Consider the following 18,829-nt stretch of genomic DNA (forward strand, 5'->3'; position numbering starts at 1 on the left):
AAATAGATCATGTATTGCTAAATATATTACTGGGGAAAAGACAGCTGAACTACGCCTGGAGAATTTGCTTAAATCACTGTAAGACCAGGCAATGAGAAACTTAAAGGAAAATTATGTTTTTTTAAAACAGCTATTGAGGTATAACTGATACGCAATAAACTGCACACACTGAAATTGTACAAGTTGGGCTGGTGTGGCTCAGTGGATTGAGTACCGGCCTATGAACCAAAAGGTTGCTGGTTCAATTTCCAGCCAGGGCACATGCCTGGGTTGCAGGTCCTCGGTTGGGGACATGTGAAAGGCAACCAATCTGTCACACAATGATGTTTCTCTCCCTCCCTTCTCCTCTCCTTAAAAATAAATAAATATAATATTTTAAATAAATAGCTAAATAGTACAAATACAAGTTGCCAAGTCTTGGCTCATGTGCAGGCCCAGGGATCATGACCATTAACCAGAAAATGAACAAATCTATCATCTTCCAAAGTCTCCTGTGTCCCTTTGTCATTCCTCCCACTTACCCCCCTATCCTCCTGCATCTGCCCAACCAGACAAGCACTAATCTACTTTATTTCATCAGAAATTAATTTGCTTTTTCTAGAGTTTTTGTAAGTGGAATTATACAATATGTTGTCTTTTAAGTCTGGATTCTTTAACGCAATTTAGTTATTTTGACATTTATCCATGTTGTTACACATATCAGCAGTTCTTTTTCTTGTTGAGTAATGTTCCATTATACTGATATACCACAACTCATCAGTTCACCAGATAATAACATCTGGATTGTTTCCAGTTTGAAGGTATAGAAAATAAAGCTGCTGTGAACATTAGTATATGAATATACACTTCTATTTCTCTTGGGTAAACACCTAGGTAAATGGATGAATAATATAGTAGGTATATGGCAATTTCTTAAAAAGTTAAAACTGTTTTGCAAAGTGTTTGTACAATATTACATTCCTATCAGCAGGGTATGATAGTTCCAGTTACCCATATCTTTGACAGAGCAAGTCTTTTTAATTGTTGCCAATAGCCAAGTTTCTAATAGATGTGTAGTGGTGTATTATTTTGGTTTTTATGGTCATTTCCCTGATTATTAATGATGTTGAGCATCTTTTCTTTTCTTTTTTCTTTTTTTTTTTTAAGATTTTGTCCATTTATTTTTAGAGAGGGAAAGGTACGGAGAAAGAGAGGGAGAGGAACATCAATGTGTGGTTGCCTCTCAGTTGCCCCCAACTGGGGACCTGGCCTGCAACCTGGGCATGTGCACTGACTGGGAATTGAACCACCAACCCTTTGGTTCACAGGCCAGCACTCAATCCACTGAACCACACCAGCCAGGGCTGAGCATCTTTTCAAATGCTTATTTGCCATCTACATCTTCTCTTGTAAAGTATCTGTCCAGATCTTTTATCCATTGTTTTAATTCAGTAGTTTTTTTCTTATTGAGTTTTGTGAGTTATTTAGATATTCTGAACGAATCCTTTACCACCTATTCACATCCCAAATGTTTTTTCTCAGTCTATGGCATGTCTTTTCATTCCTTCAACAGAGTATTTTAAAAAACAGATTTTTTTTAATTATAATGAAATTCAATTTTTCAATTAGTTCTTTTATAGGTCATGCTTCTGGTATCAGAGTTAATAAATCTAGGACTAACTCAAGGTTGCTTAGATTTCCTCCTGTTTTCTTCTGGGAGTTTTACAGTCTTAGGTTTTACATGTAGGTCTACAATTCATTTTGAGGTAATTTTTATATACGGGGAAGGTACACATCCAAGTTCATTTCTTTTTGCATTAGAATATGCAATTGTGAGATATCCATATGAATATCCATTTGTTGAATTTCTTTTGCTCCTTTGTCAATAAATCAGGTAGGCATATTTGTTTGGATCCATTTTTGGATTCTCTATTTTGTTTCATTGATCTATTTGTCTACGTTTATATCAATACTGCACTATAGGTTTATAATAAAACTGACGGTGTTAGCCATCTGAGTTTATTCTTCTTTTTCAACATTGTTTTAGTTATTCTAAGGTCTTTATATTTCCATATAAATTTTACAATAAAATTGTCAATTTCTTTAAAAAAATCTTGCTGGGATCTTGATTGGGATTGCATTGAATCTTTATATTACTTTGGAGAAAACAGACATCTTAACAGTATTGAGTCTCCTAACCCCACAAACAAGAGATATTTCTTTGTTTATTCAGGTATTCTTTGATTTCATTTAGCAATGTTTTATAGTTTTCAGTGTGCAGGTTTTTTGACATTAGCACATTTATTCCTATGTATTTCATATCTTAAGTGCTTTTGTAAATAATTTTTAAATTTACAATTTCTAATCACTCATTTCCAGAACATAGAAATACACTTAAGGTACACTGACATTGCATCCTCTAATTGTGTAAAATTCACTTATTAGTTCTAGTAGCATTTTTTAAAATAAGCTTTATTGATTATACTGTTACAGTTGTCCCAATTTCTTTTCCCTTTGTTCCCCTCAACCCAGTGACCCTCCTCCCTCCAGTTGTCCCCCCACTTAGTCCATGCCCATTGGTTGTGCATATAGTTCTTCTCAACATCTTCCTATCCATTATACTCCCTCCTACTATGCTTCTTAATTCCTGTACCATCTCCCTCCCTTTCCCCCTTATCCCCTCCCCGCTGACCTCCCCACAAAATGTTCCCCATACTTATAATTCTTTTCCCACTCTCATTGCCTACTTAGTTTGCCTTTGTTTCGGTTCCCTAGCTTCTGTTGTTGGTTGTTGTGATACAGTTTTCATTTTAATGTTTATAGTTTTGGTCCTCTTTCTCCTAAACAAGTCCCTTTAACATTTCATATAACTGTGGTTTGGATCTAATGAACTCCTCCAGTTTTACTTTGTCCTGGAAGCATTTTCTCTGCCCTTCTATTCTGAATGACAGCTTCGCGGATAGAGTAATTGTGGTTGTAGGTTTCTGCTTTTCATTACTTTGAATATTTGTTGCCAGTCCCTTCTTGCCTGCAGTTTCCTTTGAGACATCAGCTGATAGTCTTATTGGGACCCCTTTGTACATAATTCTCTTCTTCTCTCTTGCTGCTTTTAAGATTCTCTCTTTATCCTTAATTTTTGACATTTTGATTATAATGTGTCTTGGTGTGGTCCTCCCTGGCTACAGTTTTTTTGGAATTCTCTGTGCTTCCTGGACCTGTAACTCTATTTCCTTCCCCAAGTTAGGGAAGTTCTGCTTCATTAATTTTTTACATAATTTTTCAATTTCTAGTTCTTCTTTTTCACCTTCTGGCAACCTTATGATTTGGATGTTGGCCCACTTATAGCTGTCCCATAGGTTTATGAGCCTCTCCTCATTTTCCTTACTTTTTGTTTCCTCTTTCTGCACTGGTTGACTGTTTGTTCCTTTCCTATGTTCCGATTTGTTGATTTGATCCCTAGTTTTCTTGCCCTCACCGCTAGTTTCGTATGTGGTTTTTTTTTTTTTTTTTAATTTCAGCAGGACTAGCCTTCATTCCTTCCCTGTCTTGTTTAAGATCTGCTGTTAGGTCCGTAAGCATTTTTATAACCAAAGCTCTGAACGGAGCTTCAGAAAGATTTCCTATCTGCTGCTTCGTTAGATTAGATATTTGCTGTCTGGTCAGTTGCATCACTGGGATCTCTATCATGATCTGTGCCAACCAGACAGTTTTGTGTTTCCCTTTGCTTCCTGGGTGGGGCTGTCATACCTCTTACGCTATAGGGGTCAGAGTCCCGTGCACTCATCACAACAGGGTGAACTGTCTCACCACACTGTGGTGTTTTCTTCGGGGGTGGTGGTCTAAGATGGATTCCTGCCATTCACTCTCTGTTGAGAGACTGGGAGCCTCTGTCTTCACTCCCTCCGGGCCTCACAGTCCAAGGCAATGGAGGTCTGCCTTCCCGGCTTCGGAATTACAAGCTGACAGGTCTGGTCTGCAGCCAAGGGTGTTCCCCAGGCACTTCTCACCTTCCCCTAAATACGGGTGTCTGTGCTTATCGCTGTCCTGCCGCTGTCACCACTGCCACCGCCGCCAGCACAACCTGACCTCTCTGCTCTGGCTTTGCCCCTCCTACCCGTCTGGACAAGCATCACTTCTTTATAACTTCATACATTGGACTTCCATTTATTTTCTGGTTTTGAGGTAGTTCTATTCCTTCTCAATTGTGGAGAGAGACGGAGCGTGTCAGTTTAGGCCTCCATCTTGGCCGGAAGTCTCCTGTGTTTGCCTCTGTGTCTTAGGTAGAGCTGTTGCTCCTCTCTAGTAGCACTTTTTGTAGATTCCACTGGATCTACAAAAAATCATCTAGATGATCATGCTATTTATGAATAGACAATTTTGTTTTCCTTCCCAATTTTGATGTCTTTTATTTCTTTTTCTCCACTACCGCATTACGTAAAACATCCTGTGCAAAGTTAAATAGATGTGGTGAGAAAATACATCCTTATCTTTTTAAAAAAATACTTAAAGTTTTTTTTTTTTTTTTAATTATTGATTTTGGAGAGAGAGGAAGAGAGGGAGGAAGAGAGAGAAATAGAGAGAAACTTCAATGAGAGAGAGAAATATCGATTGGTTGCCTCATGTATACACCCCAAATGGGGATGAAACCTGCAACCTAGGTATGTGCCCTGGCCCAGATTGAACTTACTACAACCTTTTGGTGTACAGGGCAATCCTCCAACCAACTAAGCCACTGTGCCAGGGCAGTACATCTTCATCTTCTCTCTATTCTTAGGATTTTCAAAGATGTCGTTTACTGGGTTGAGGAAGCAGCCTGGTTCTAGTTTGCTGAGGATTTCTATCTGGAATAGATGTTGGATTTTTGTTGAAAAAAATTACATCTAGGAGATGATCTTATGGCTTTTTACCTTTTAGTTTGTTAATATAACGAATTATTTTGATTTTCAAATGCTATATCAAACCTGAATTCACTCCACTAAAAAGAAAATATTGCTTCTAAAAATTTTTGAAATTGATTTGCTAAATTAAAACTTTTGTTTAAATTCTTTACATGTATATTCAGGAGGAACATTGAAAAGCTGTTTGTTTTCTTTGGTTGTCTTTGGTTTTGGCATGAGGGTAATATTGGCCACATAGAATGAAGTGGGAAGTGTTCCCTCTTCTTTAATTTTCTGGAAGACTTTATGAAGAAGTGGGATTATTTCTTCCTTGCATATTGGTAGAATTTACTAAGCCTGAAGTTTTCTCATCAGAAAGCTTTTAAACTACAAATTCAAATTCTTTAACAGATAGATGGCTATTTAGCTTATCCCTTTTTCTCCCAAAGTAGTCTGATTATGTAAATTACACCAGTTAGTTGACAGTCTTTTTCAGGTGTTCTTTATCTTTAGATTTTCATTATTCTTATAATCATTGAGTAGGGTATTGAAATATTCAACTGTAATTTTGGATTTGTTCATTTCTTTTTGAAGTTATATCAATTTTTGATTCATGTAATAGTTAAACTGTTTTTAAGTATATAGACACTTAGAAATTTGTCTTCATTGTGAAATGACCTTGATTTCCAGTAATATTCTTTGCTCTACAATCTATTTTGTTCAGTATTCATACAGGCTACTTGAGCTCTTTTTTGTCTATTGTTAGTGAAGCACACCTTTTTCCATTCTTAAACTTTTAACTTATTTGTTTCTTTAAATTTCATGTGGGTTTCTTATCGTCGTCGGCAGCCGTCCGTCTCGAGAGACGATGGTGTAGCTTCTTAAGAGTCTATCTGCACCGCCGAGAATGGCTGTGCAGTCCGACTCGGGAGTGACACGGTATCTGTCTCCTCCCGTGTTGAATCGACATCTTGCGATGACGCTGGAGTGTCCTCTCCAGTGAAGCTGAAGCTACAGAGTCTGGGCAGGGTGATATGGAGGGTCTGCTGTTGCCCATGCAGCAGACCCCTCCTCTCTTCGCAGCTGAAGAGTCCAAGGGAAAGACGGAGTCAATACAGCTTGGCTTCAGGTGCGCCGCAGGAGTTGCCGGTGTTGACTACAACGTCAAACCGCCTTAGGGACTCCGGCTCCGGATTTTCTGTCGGGGTTTACTCCCTTAGCCTTTCCGCTGAAGAGGTATGCCGCAAGGCAGCGGAGGTTTTTTGGAATCAGAGTTTTCCTTCTCTGATGCGCCCTGACTGGAAGATCGAACCAGCGACACTTAGCTCGCAGGCCGACGCTCAATCCACTGAGCCAAACCAGCCAGGGGGTTTCTTATAGGCAGTTTATATTTGAGTCTTGCTTCTTAAAAAAAAAAAAATTCCATAGTCTTTGCCTCTTTATTAATTGTGATGCTTAGATCACTTTCATTTAACAGCATGATTGTACGGTTAGGTTGAAGTCAATCATCTTTCTATTTGTTTTCTATATGTCCCACCTGTTCTTTGCTTCCTTTTTCTCCTTTCTGCCTTCTAAATGAAAAAAAAATTCACATAATTTCCTTTGTTCATTTATTTGTTATACTCTCGTTGCTGTTTTAGTGATTACTTTAGGATTTTTAGTATACAGATTTAACTTATTATAGCATAATCTATCATCAAGTGATATTATATAATGTTATCTATAGGAAAAAAACTTAGAATACTTCCATTTCTCCCTTTATGCAATATTTGCCACAAATTACACACACACACACACACACACACACACACACTAAAACTTATGGATGTAATTATCCTTATTTTAATAGCAATTATGTTTAAAAAGATATAAATAAGAAAAAATATTTTTATCTACCAAGCTATGTTTTGGTGCATGCAGTCAGTTTATGTAAATCTATTTCCACAGATGTAATTTGCCTTCCTCCTGAAGGACTGCCTTTAACATTTCTTATAGTGTATATTGTTTAATAATATTTTCTGCTTTTATATGTTTGAAAATCTTTCTATTTTTCCCCCTGCTTCTAATATTTGGCAGGGGGTGGAGGGCGGTGATGAGTATTCTATACCCAGGTTGGCAGTTTAAGTACTTTAAAGATGTTTCTCCACTGTCTTTTTAAATCGTCACCTGTGAACATCTTTTCATTGCTTTTAGACAAAGAGGAAGAGAAAGAGAAAGGGAGAGACACATTGATGTGAGAGAGAAACATCAACTGGTTGCCTCCCATACATACCTAGACCAGGGATCAGACCCACAACCTAGGTATGTGCCCTAACTGGAAATCGAACTTGCAGCCCTTCCATTACGGGACAATGGTCCAAACGAGCCATACTGGCCAGGGCTCCACTGTCTTCTTGCTTGCACTGTTTGCTGTAAGAATCTGCTGTCATCTTTATCTTTGTTTCTCTGTACATAACATGTCTCTTTCTTCTGGCTGCTTAGAAAACTCTGTTTATTCCTGATCTTGAGCAATACGATTATAATGTGCCTGGGTGTAGTCTTCTGCACGTAACTGAGGTTTATTGAGCGACTTTAATTTGTGAGTTTATAGTTTTCACCATATTTGGACAATTTTTGGCCCTTATTTCTTCAAATTTTTTCTGCCTACAACTTTCTTTCAGAAACTCGGGTTACACATATATTAGGTCACTTAAAGTTGTCCTATGACTGATTCATTTTCTAAAAAATCATTTCTATTTAACTGTTATGTCTTTAATTCACTAATACTTTCTTCTGTGATGTCTAATCTACTGCTAATTCTATCCAGTGTATCTTTTATATCAGTCACTGTAATTTTCATCTATAAAAGTTCAATCTATGTCTTTTTTTTGTATCTGCATTGCTACTACTTGAGTGTAAATCTATGGAATATAGGTATAGCGATGTTTTAATGTTCTTTGCCTGCTAACTATATCATCTGTGTCAGTTCAACTGGTTATTCGCCTCCACACAGGTTGTGTTTTTCTGCTTCTTTGCATGACCGATAATACTTAATTGGATTCCAAACACTGTGAATTTTACCTTCTTGGTTATTACATATTTTTGTATTTCTATAAATATTCTTGAGCTTTATTTTATGACATATTTAGTTGGAAATAGGTTGATTCTTTTAGATCTTTCTTTTATGATTTGCTAGGTGGATACAAAGAAGGACTCAGCCTAGGGCTACTTATTCCCCACAACTAAGACAAGATCTAATACTCTACCCAATGCTCTATGAATTATGACTTTTCCCCCTCTCTGGTTGATATCCCACTTGTTTTTTTACTGATATGAATTCTAAAAGGAAATGGTCACTTCCCCTAAAAATTTCCTATCACTTGTTCCTCACCAATTAGATTTCCCATGTTAATTAAAATTAACTCCAAAAATAATAGTATTTCTCACTACCTCCTTTACCTTCCTTTAGGCCAAACATCATTATGTATTCTGAATTCACAACAATGAGTTTTCTAGCATATGCTCAATATTATAAATTTGATGTCCCTATTACTATATCTTATTTTATGCCAACCTTCACTATGGTTTTAGGGCAGCATCACCTACTTCCTATTTTTAGTACTATCACTATTTCATCAATTCCATATCTCTTTCCTATTATCTCTCCCCAAATGCTTTTAACTATGATTCCACCAGCAGAATAAAAAGTTTTCTTTATTCTTAAATTTTAAATCACTTGGAAGTATGAGTTGACACTGATCTAGATCTGATTTAAAGGCCCAATTTACTTCTCAGTCTGCTCATATAATACCTACAATTTATGCCTATGATAGACATAAGAGCTTCTCTAAGGTGGTGGAGGTTCAACTTTAAGGTTTCTAAGAATTGAGAAGAATATTGGTAGGTATTCATGTAATCTTTCAGGCAATACTAGCCTGTTGCTTTGAAGGAGAAAGAAATCTGTGGTTAAAGGCTCAGATGCAACTCTGAGAACATACTCTTGAAGAACTGAGCAAAGCAAATCCAAAAAGAAACAACAGTGGCAAAGATTAAGAGAAAGATTTGGTGCTCTAACCTACAAAAAATGGAAACGGCTCCATTAGGCAAAAGAGTAGGTGTATAGTACACTGTATTTCTGTTAATACTAATGATCAACAACAACAAAAAGACTGTAAAGAGACTAGACATAAGGAAAGTTCAAAGTCTGAATGTTGATTGAAGCGCATCCAGATACAGAAAAGAATTAACATAGCATGGCTGTAACTGCTATCTTTGGAAAGGCCTGCATGTAAGGTTGGCTGGCATTATGGGAACTTGGAATTTGGGGGTATTCCCACCACTCCCTAACTGATAAGGGTATTTTACACTATCTAAATGGTTTGTGCATACAATATGGTTCATGCCCAATGTATGATTTCCTTCTGGGAGCCTGGAATTCGATATATGCTAGACAGAGGGTGAAACATGACTAGCTTTCAATAAGAACCCTGCGCACTGAGTCCCCAGTGAGGTTCCCTGGTAAAGAATATTTCACATATGTTGTCATAATTAGATGCTGGAGGAATTAAATGCATCCCATGTGATTCTACCTGAACGAGATTCTTATACGATTGTATCTGGTTTCTTCCAGACTTCACCCAGTACTTTCTTCCCTTTGTTGATTTTGCTTTGTATCCTTTTACTATAATAAATCTTCTCTGAGAGTATGACTATTTGTGGTAATCTAATAAATCAGCAAACCTGGGAGTGGTCTTGGGAATGCCGATACACCCCATTTCTGGATTTACTAGATTAATATAGTCCCTTACTTTAAAAAAGTGAGGTGAAGGTGTCACACAGTTACAGTTAGGTGTCCTATGAGACAGTGTTCTGAGTACTCAGGCAAATGTTCTGAGAGAAGAGGTACTGAGCAACACTCATTTATACAATAGCATAAGGACAGAGAGAAAAATGGCAGTCACTCAACCCGTCAAGTAGGCAGGCCCAAAGCAGAGCAAAATGCTTAAACCTATACATCTTTTGAAAGCTCTGAACACTCTAAAAGGTGTAAACTAAAAAGAGCAATAGATTATGAATCAACAGAAGATAAACTTAAAAAGTTAGTGTGTCTTGATCAGTCTGGAAGAAGTGAAGCTACCAACATGGTTCACTAACCAACTAGAATAGTATTCCCCCCCAATGCCAATGAAAGGCCTCCTAATGCACAGTCGAAGATGAGGGAACAATGAACTGAGGCTTCAAGTTGATCCTTTTGTCCATCAATGCTAAACAGTGCTGTATTTAGAGACACACAAGTTACCTTTAAGGTTTATACTTCCTTCTAGCCTGTTCTCTTAACTTGCCTCTGTAAGGAGTGTGTTTATAGCTGACTGAATGGAAAGCATGATTATCACTCTTAAAAAAGTTATTAAAATAACCAGGATGATACCATAACCAATGAAATATTTACCAGGGCTTTCTTTTAATCGATGTTACATTCAAAATGAAATAAGTTTACTTAGCAAAACAGAAATCATTCATAGGCTTGGGAGATTAAGATCACATAACAACACAAGTCACAAACTGAACTCCATCTTAAATTAATCTGACTGCAGTATTCTGAGATTTCCTCTCGCTCAGTATTCTTAAAATTTAGCATCACAAAAGTTAAAGCTGTAAAGAACCTTAGATAACATCGAGTCTATTCACATGTTTGACAAAAGAGACTTAATGTACCCCGCCAGTAGCATTTACAATAGGGTATCTTGCAGTTTTCGTAATCCATCCAACTGTGCACCCTTCCTTCCCTTCCTTCCTCCTCCTCCTCCCCACATATCCTTTGTGTCTCTTTAATCAGAAGTCACTAAAAAGGAAGCCCTACATCTACTTTGGGTCTTTAGTGACTACTGTAACCTGGAAAAAGGCCTGCAATAATTATATTTCATTATGACATTGAAATTTTTATTAGCTTTGATTCACTATTATTCAACAATAAAATTTTCTACTAATGCATAGGTAAAAACATGTACAATATATCACAGATTCTTTCTGAAAAGGGCAGATTTCGCCTAAATTAACAAGCCCAGTCATAACTAGTTCATCTCTTAAAACTGTTGACTTATTGATTATAGGATCTTATAAACTTCTCATGTCAAGGCATTAATCACCATTCCAGTATGGTAGTCCCCAGCCATGGGAAGTTACTAAAATTTAATTAGTTAAGATTAAATTAAAAATTCAGTCTCATTAACTGCATTTCAAGTGCTCAATAGCTACACTGGTGTCATGCTCCATACTGGACAGTGCAGGCATAGTACAGTGTCATTATCACAAATAATTCTACTGGACAGCAGAGCTCTTAGAGGTATTCTACCAATAAGGTAGCTGGATTCACAAGTGAATACTTAGTGTTTTTCTATGTTTTGCTTATTTTCCATAACATGCCTAATACAGAGGCTTTCTATCATGGCAAAGAGTAAGCATATATCAAAGACATATAAAAAATACAGTAATTAGAGTAGCCACATGGTAGAACTTTAAAATTATTTCTCTAAAAGACACAGACTTGGCCATTAATTATAACTGAGGGGGACAAATGTTTTAATTACCCTTATTTTTTTAATTTGAAAAAGTGATTTACAAACAAAATCAATAATAAAAAAGTACATTATCATTCATATATACTTTATCCAGATTTACTTATTTTTACATTATACCCTATTTTTTTCTATCATTTTTATGTTCAGACATTTACACAATTTTTATATATTTTTCTGAAGTATTTGAGGGTAACTATATACCTCATGACCCTTTATCCCTAAATATTTCAGTGAGCATTTCTTACAAATAGGAATATTCTCTTACATAACCAGTTATTAATTTCATAAATTTAATCTAATCAACCATCTACTTTCTGATTTCATCAGTTGACCTAATAATAGTCTTTACAGTAAAGTCCTCCAAACATTACAGGATATATAGTCTAGGATCAGATACTGCATTTAGTTGTCATATCTCTTAATTCTTCTTTAACTGAAAATACTTCCTGAGGCTTTCTCTGTTATGACATTTCCATTTTTGAAGTATGCAGTCCCCTCCCTCCTTTATTTAGTAAGTTTGTCATTTTGTGTTTGTCTGATGTTCCCCTGAGATTTAGATTCAGGTTATGTGTTCTCAGTTGGAATACTGAATAGGTAATGTGCTATCAAAGTTTAACATCTGGAGACCTAAGAGTCCACCTGTCTCTCATTGGTGATGTTAATTTCGATCACCTAGAAGTTTTTTTCCCACACTGTATAGCTATGGTTTCCTTTTACTCCCTTTCAGTTAATCAGTAGTCTAAGAGGAGGCACGTAAAGGCCAGACAAATATCCTGCTGATCCTCAATACTTCTCTCTAGATTATCAGCCACTGATGGCTTGCTTGATCCAATTTTTCCATGGTTTCAAAATAATGATTTTCCAACTTTAGCACTCCTTCCACATTTCCCAGTTGGTCTTTCAGCATTCTACTATAAATAAGAATCCATTTTCCTCCCCCATCAGCCCATTCATGTATGTGTATGTATGTATGGACAATGTATGTATGTATCTATCACTAATATAGATTCATGAATTTCTATTTTCTCCCCAATAGTGTATAATTCATTAAATCACTACTGTTCTTAATTATTTACTTTAAGTAAGTTCTTATTAAATAAGATAGTTCCTATATTTGGTGACATTATTTAAATATAAAACAATGACTGGGTTAACAGAATCCCCTAACAGCTGGAAATATTAGGCCTGATGCCTGATGACAAAACAATGGGGAAGGGCGAAAAGAGGAGGAGGGGAGCATAGAAGGGTGGGTGATATGGAAGTGTTCTCTTACGGACATCAGACCTACTACAGAAATGTGCCCAGACTGAAATCAGCCACAGGCTTTCCTATACCTGTTATACCCGTTATACCTGTTATTAGCTAGAAATGGAAATGTTTTATGTTCTGTTTAGAAAATCAGTTTCTAATTAAGGAAAAACATATGGTTAATGGATTAAGTTTCTGTGTAAGAAAATTCCTGATAAATCATGACGCCTATCAAAATGGGGCTAAAAATATATGGAAAAGAATGACCAAAATGGCGGCATCACTTGATCATGGATAGAATCAGGACTACAGTTCAGTATAAAAGTATGGTTAGAGCTACTCTTGGAATTCAGCAACTTCATAATTATTCATTGTTTTCCTCATCAAAATTAAAAACTATGCAGCGTTGTCTTATTTCCTCACCTCTACTATGTAATTCAATCAGTGCTCAGAGGTTCTAAAGAAATGTGATTTTTTTTCAATAGTTAATCTAGAGCTGCAGAAAAGGGTAGACTTGTCATTAAATAACTACCCCTGAAAAGGAGAAATCTCATGAAGTCCAGAAGAGTAAGAAGACAATTGCTTTTGTATGTGAAAATTTTGAATTAAGTCTTCTTGCTGAGCATGTTTGAGATGATAATCACAAAAACTAATTTCAGTTTCAGAGTGTGGTGTGCTTTAGAGACAGCAAAAGTAGAATCTGAGTAATGATCCTGCTTGGGAAAACAGAAAAACATGGCTCCAGCCAGCAAGGAAAGCTTACTGGGAAATCCGGAGAGGGTTTCTGAGGTACATGTGTCACTGAGTAGAGATAACTGTTCACTGAATTAACCTTCAGACATAATGAGAGTTTGCCAGTGATAAAAAGAAAAAAGGGGGGAGGAGGGGAGAAGGCTGAGCAAGAGGCAAAAAAAGTGAAGGAAAATTAAATAAGTAAGGAAAAGTTAGAACAGGAAGGACCTTATGCATTTTCTTCTCTTTCCCTCCATGGTCTCATTTTCCATATCTAAAAAAATGGAAGATCAGAAAAATTAAATGACTTATCCAAGTGCACACAACTGAATTATTGAAACAGCCACATTAGAACCCCAAACTCGTTTTCTACCAAGCAACTGAAGTAGAATAGAAAGAGCACTGCCCCTGAGATGAAAGGTGTGGGTTCAAATCTTTACTGGCACTGGGCATGGGCGAAAGTCATGACATTTCATTGACACTCTGAAAGAAACTCTGGCAGTCCAAGAAAAGCGAGTTAACAGAGATTTCTGAGTGGAGACTAGGGTAGTATTAACAGCTGTAAGTTCATGTTGAGGAGTCCCAAAGTAGAACTCCAAAATATAAGTGGTGAGACCTATAGAAACCAGAGAGAATATTACCTCATGCACATAAGAGATAAAATTTCAAATAGTAAGTACTAAGGGTATAAACAGGGTAAATACAGAAAAAAAGAAAACATTTGTATTAGCTTCCCTGTTCCTGTCCAGTCCAAAGTCTTTGAAACTCAACAACAAAAATCTAAAACTAATAAGGGGCTAATTTTTCTTCTTGGTTTTAAAAGTTCTTCACATATTTTGGATATGTTTATCATATATGTGAATTGTGAATATATCCCAGAGCCTGGGATTTGAATTTTCATTCTCACAGCACTGTCTTCAACAGACTTCTTTTTATTTTTTAATTATATTTTATTGATTATGCTATTACAGTTATCCTAATTTTACCCCTTTGCCCCCCTCCACCCTGAGTACTTGCTTAAAAATTATCACATGTTGTTTATACTATTCTCTCCTATGAGAGGGAGATTCTTGAAATAGCATTTTCAGAATTTCTTTTGGTAAGACAGTTTTTAAAATTGTAGTATATCATCACTAGCAGACTTGGGAGAAATAAGCCACAAGCATCTAAGTGGTATAGAAGAAAACCAGAACTAGGGGACCTTTTCAAGCTTCTTTACAATGGAGGTGTGGAAGTCACAGAGGACTGTGTCATTGGACAAGACATGGCTGCCACCATCGGGGGGAAAAGCGAGGCCCTGGGAACAAAGGGGTGAGAGGAGCAACTAAGAGCAAACGAGAAAGTACCAGACTCTCCTAACCATGCATTTCTTTGTAGTTTCCTTCCTCCTAAGTGGTCTTAGTGAAGACCTTAGTAAAATGCAAAAAACATCAGTACAGTATTCCCTCACTTATCACGGGTATTATGTTCTAGATCCCCCTGCAAAGTAGGAACCTTACATTTATTCTACACTCTTAAACCTACGTAACTTTAACAACATATGTATACAGTACCACAAAATCCCGCGATATAGCAAAACATCTGCGAGAAATAATTAAATATAATGTTTTTAAAAATTCTGTGATACAATGAGGCCATGATAAGTGAACCGTGATGTAGAGAGGGACTACTTAAATATCTAACTCTTTTTAATTAAGTTACTTGAGATGCACTTACTATTTTTTTCCATTTTTTAAATTATATTTTATTGATTATGCTATTATGGTTGTCCCAATTTGTCCCTCTTTTCCCCTCTCCACCCAGCACCCCCTACTCTTTTGCGTCTTGCAAATTTCCTAAATTCACATAACTTCTAGTAGCTTTTTTGGTAATTACATAGAAAGTCTGTGTAGATTTACACTTTACGTAGATTTACATTTTGATCATGTCATCTTCAAATAAAGATAGCTTTAGTCCTTTTCAAATTTGTATGTCTTTTATTTCTTTTGTATGACTTACTGCACTGGCTAGAACCTCCAATACCATGGTGAATAAAAGAAATGACAGAAAAATAACCTTGCCTCATTCCTGATCTTTCATCATTAAAAGTATATGCTTCTGGCTGTCTCTTCCTTTCCACGCAGTGGTCGAGATTGGCAGGCCTATACAGCTTGTGCTGAGTGATGCTGGGGAAACTCCTTTGTGACACAGATTTGGAATCAGACGCAGCCATGGGAAAAGTGGAGATACCACGAAAACAAAATGAGAAGAAAGGTAGAAAAGAGAAGCAAAATTTAATGAGACTGAAGAGGCAGCAGAGGAAAAGGAAGAAGATATTTCCCCAAAAGCTAAAAAAGTTAAAAAGAAAGCAGGGCCTTCTGAGGCTGACATGAATTCTCCTAAATCCAAAAAGGAAAAAAATAAAGAGGAGCCATCTCAAGATGATGTGATTTCTCCTAAAATCAGAAGTATAAAAAACCGAAAGAGCCCATGGAAAAGAAAGATGTTTCTTCTAAAACCAAAAAAGTTAAAAAAATGAGGACCCTTCTGAAGAAGAAGTAGGTGCTCCTAAGCCCAAGAAGATGAAGAAGGAAAAGGAAATGAATGGAGACATTGAGGAGAAAGGCCCCAAACTAAAGAACGGATTCTCTTATTCTGGACCTGACTCTTAACTCCAATGAAGCTGCCAGTGAAGGAAGTAACAGTGAGTTGGAGCAGGAAATATCTATGGAACAAAAAGGAGCTTTCTCTAATTTCCCCATATCTGAAGAGATTATTAAACTTCTCAAAGCCCTCAGGGTGACCTTCCTGTTTCCTATACAAGCAAAGACATTTCACCATGTGTATAGTGGAAAAGATTTAATTGCACAGGCATGGACAGGAACTGGGAAAACATTCTCCGTTGCCATCCCTTTGATTGAGAAGCTTCTGGGAGAATTCCAAGACCGGAAGAGAGGCCGTGCTCCTCAGGTACTGGTTCTCGCACCCACAAGAGAATTGGCAAATAAGCAAAGACTTCAGCGACATCACAAAAAAAGCTGGCAGTGGCTTGTTTTTATGGCGGAACTCCCTAAGGAGGTCAAATTGAACATATGCGGAATGGGATTGACGTCCTGGTTGGAACACCAGGTCATATTAAAGACCACCTACAGAATGGCAAGCTAGATCTCACCAAATTTAAGCACGTTGTTTTGGATGAAGTTGACCAGATGTTGGCTATGGGGTTTGCTGATCAAGTGGAAGATATTTTAAGTGTGGCATACAAGAAAGATTCAGAAGACAATCCCCAAACACTGCTTTTTTCTGCGACTTGTCCTCATTGGGTATATAATGTTGCTAAGAAATACATGAAATCTACATATGAACAGGCGGACCTGATTGCTAAAAGGACTCAGAAAACCGCACTAACTGTGGAGCATCTAGCTATCAAGTGCCACTGGACTCAGAGAGCAGCAGTTATTGGGGATGTGATCCGAGTGTACAGTGGTTTTCACAGGCACACCATCATCTTCTGTGAAACCAAGAAAGCAGTCCAGGAATTGTCCCAGAATGTCTCCACAGGTAGGATGTGCAGTCATTACATGGAGACATTCCACAGAAGCGAAGGGAAATCACCCTGAAAGGTTTTAGAAATGGTGATTTTGGAGTTTTGGTTGCAACCAATGTTGCTGCGCAAGGGTTAGACATCCCTGAGGTTAATCTGGTTTTACAAAGCTCTCCACCAGAGGATGTGGAATCCTACATTCATCGTTCTGGGCGAACCTGTAGAGCTGGGAGGACTGGGGTTTGCATCTGCTTTTATCAGCACAAGGAAGAATATCAGTTAGCACAAGTGGAGCAAAAAGCGGGAATTAAATTTAAACGAATAGGTGTTCCTTCTGCAAGAGATTATAAAAGCTTCCAGCAAAGATGCCATCAGGCTTTTGGATTCTGTACCTTCTACTGCTATTAGCCACTTTAAGCAGTCAGCTGAGAAACTTACAGAGGAGAAGGGAGCTGTGGAAGCCCTGGCGGCAGCACTGGCCCATATTTCAGGTGCCACATCTGTAGACCAGTGCTTCTTGATCAACTCAGAAGTGGGCTTTGTGACCATGATCTTGAAGTGCTCAACTGAAATGCTAAATATTAGTTATGCTTGGAAAGAACTGACAGAGCAACTGGGTGAGGGGATTGATTCCAAAGTGAAGGGGATGGTCTTTCTCAAAGGAAAGCAAGGTGTTTGCTTTGATGTCCCTACTGCAGCAGTAAGAGAAATAGAGGGAAAACGGCATGATTCACGGCACTGGCAACTCACTGTGGCCATGGAGCAACCAGACCTGGAAGGACCACGGAAAGGATACTGAAACTTCAGGGGACAACGGGAAGGCAATCGGGGCTATAGGGGGCAGCAGGAAGGAAACAGAAGCTTCAGGGGACAGTGGGAAGGAGATAGAAACTTCAGAGGACAGCGATCAGGAGGTGCCAACAGAAATAAGAGATTACAAAACAAAGGCCAAAACGGAGATTTAGTAAAGCATTTGGTCAGTAATTGAAGTAGAAGATTTATATGACAAAACAGAACAATGTTTGGCAACACGGAACTGAACTTTTATTTTCCCCCCATACGAAGTTAAAAGCACATTGTTTCCTTCCTGGCCACGTGTTCAGGCCCATCTCTTCCAGAGACAGGCTTCATCCAAATTATTTTCTCTGATGACTGTCATTTATAACTTGATTGCTACTTCTACATCAGGCTTTCCTTTTGAAAAGGTATATAAAGTCATTACATTTTTATTCTAATGCATTTTTTATGGATTATAAGATAAAGTTAAGCATGTACTTGCTTATACTTTTAGTTGACCTGTCTGTATACTTAAAACATATCTCTTAACAGTGTTCTTCCCTAAATACCTATGGGGAATGCAAAAATCTCTCGAGAAACACTTTGTCCTGTAATTTGCATTTCTCAGCCATCTGCCTAACAATTCCTCATGTGATCCTATAACATGTCTTCTGAGAATTAATACTGAACAATATTTTGAAGCAAGATTTCAAACTTAGCTTGGATGTAATAAAGTTTATGCCAGCATATACTCTCGATTTGGAGGTGGTGATACATTTTATAGGAGACATTATGTGGATTAGCCATTGTTATGTGCATTTTTTAGCTTCTCAGTATAAGGGGATTTGTGCTTCAGTGAATTCTTCACAAGTTTTATACATCTATATTATAACAAAATATTTTAATAGAAAGCAAGTGTCTTTAAGGAATTCCAAATGTATGGGATGGCCCCATAACTTTCTCCAAAAGTAAGAAGGCTTGATAAATGGGGCTTGCTGATAATGTATTCCACTTCCCATTGGAAGGTAACATTACTTACCAAGAAGGAGTTAAGGGAGTTAGGAGGCAGAGATTTGCATTGCTGAAGAGTAAAAAACAAACAAACACTGAAAATACTTTTCATATGCGAGAAGGAA

General features: G+C 37.3%; 1 protein-coding gene and 1 pseudogene across 1 annotated transcript in view; one reads left to right on the top strand and one right to left on the bottom strand.

The window, feature by feature from the left end:
* Positions 1-18,829, bottom strand: part of KIAA1328 (KIAA1328 ortholog) — a 255,457-nt gene that overhangs the window by 129,909 nt on the left and 106,719 nt on the right. The window lies entirely within an intron of this gene.
* On the top strand, positions 15,556-17,900 carry LOC150002645 (nucleolar RNA helicase 2-like; annotated as a pseudogene).

Source organism: Furipterus horrens, unplaced genomic scaffold (genome assembly GCF_987537825.1).
Source record: "Furipterus horrens unplaced genomic scaffold, mFurHor1.1.pri manual_scaffold_8, whole genome shotgun sequence".
NCBI lineage: Eukaryota > Metazoa > Chordata > Mammalia > Chiroptera > Furipteridae > Furipterus > Furipterus horrens.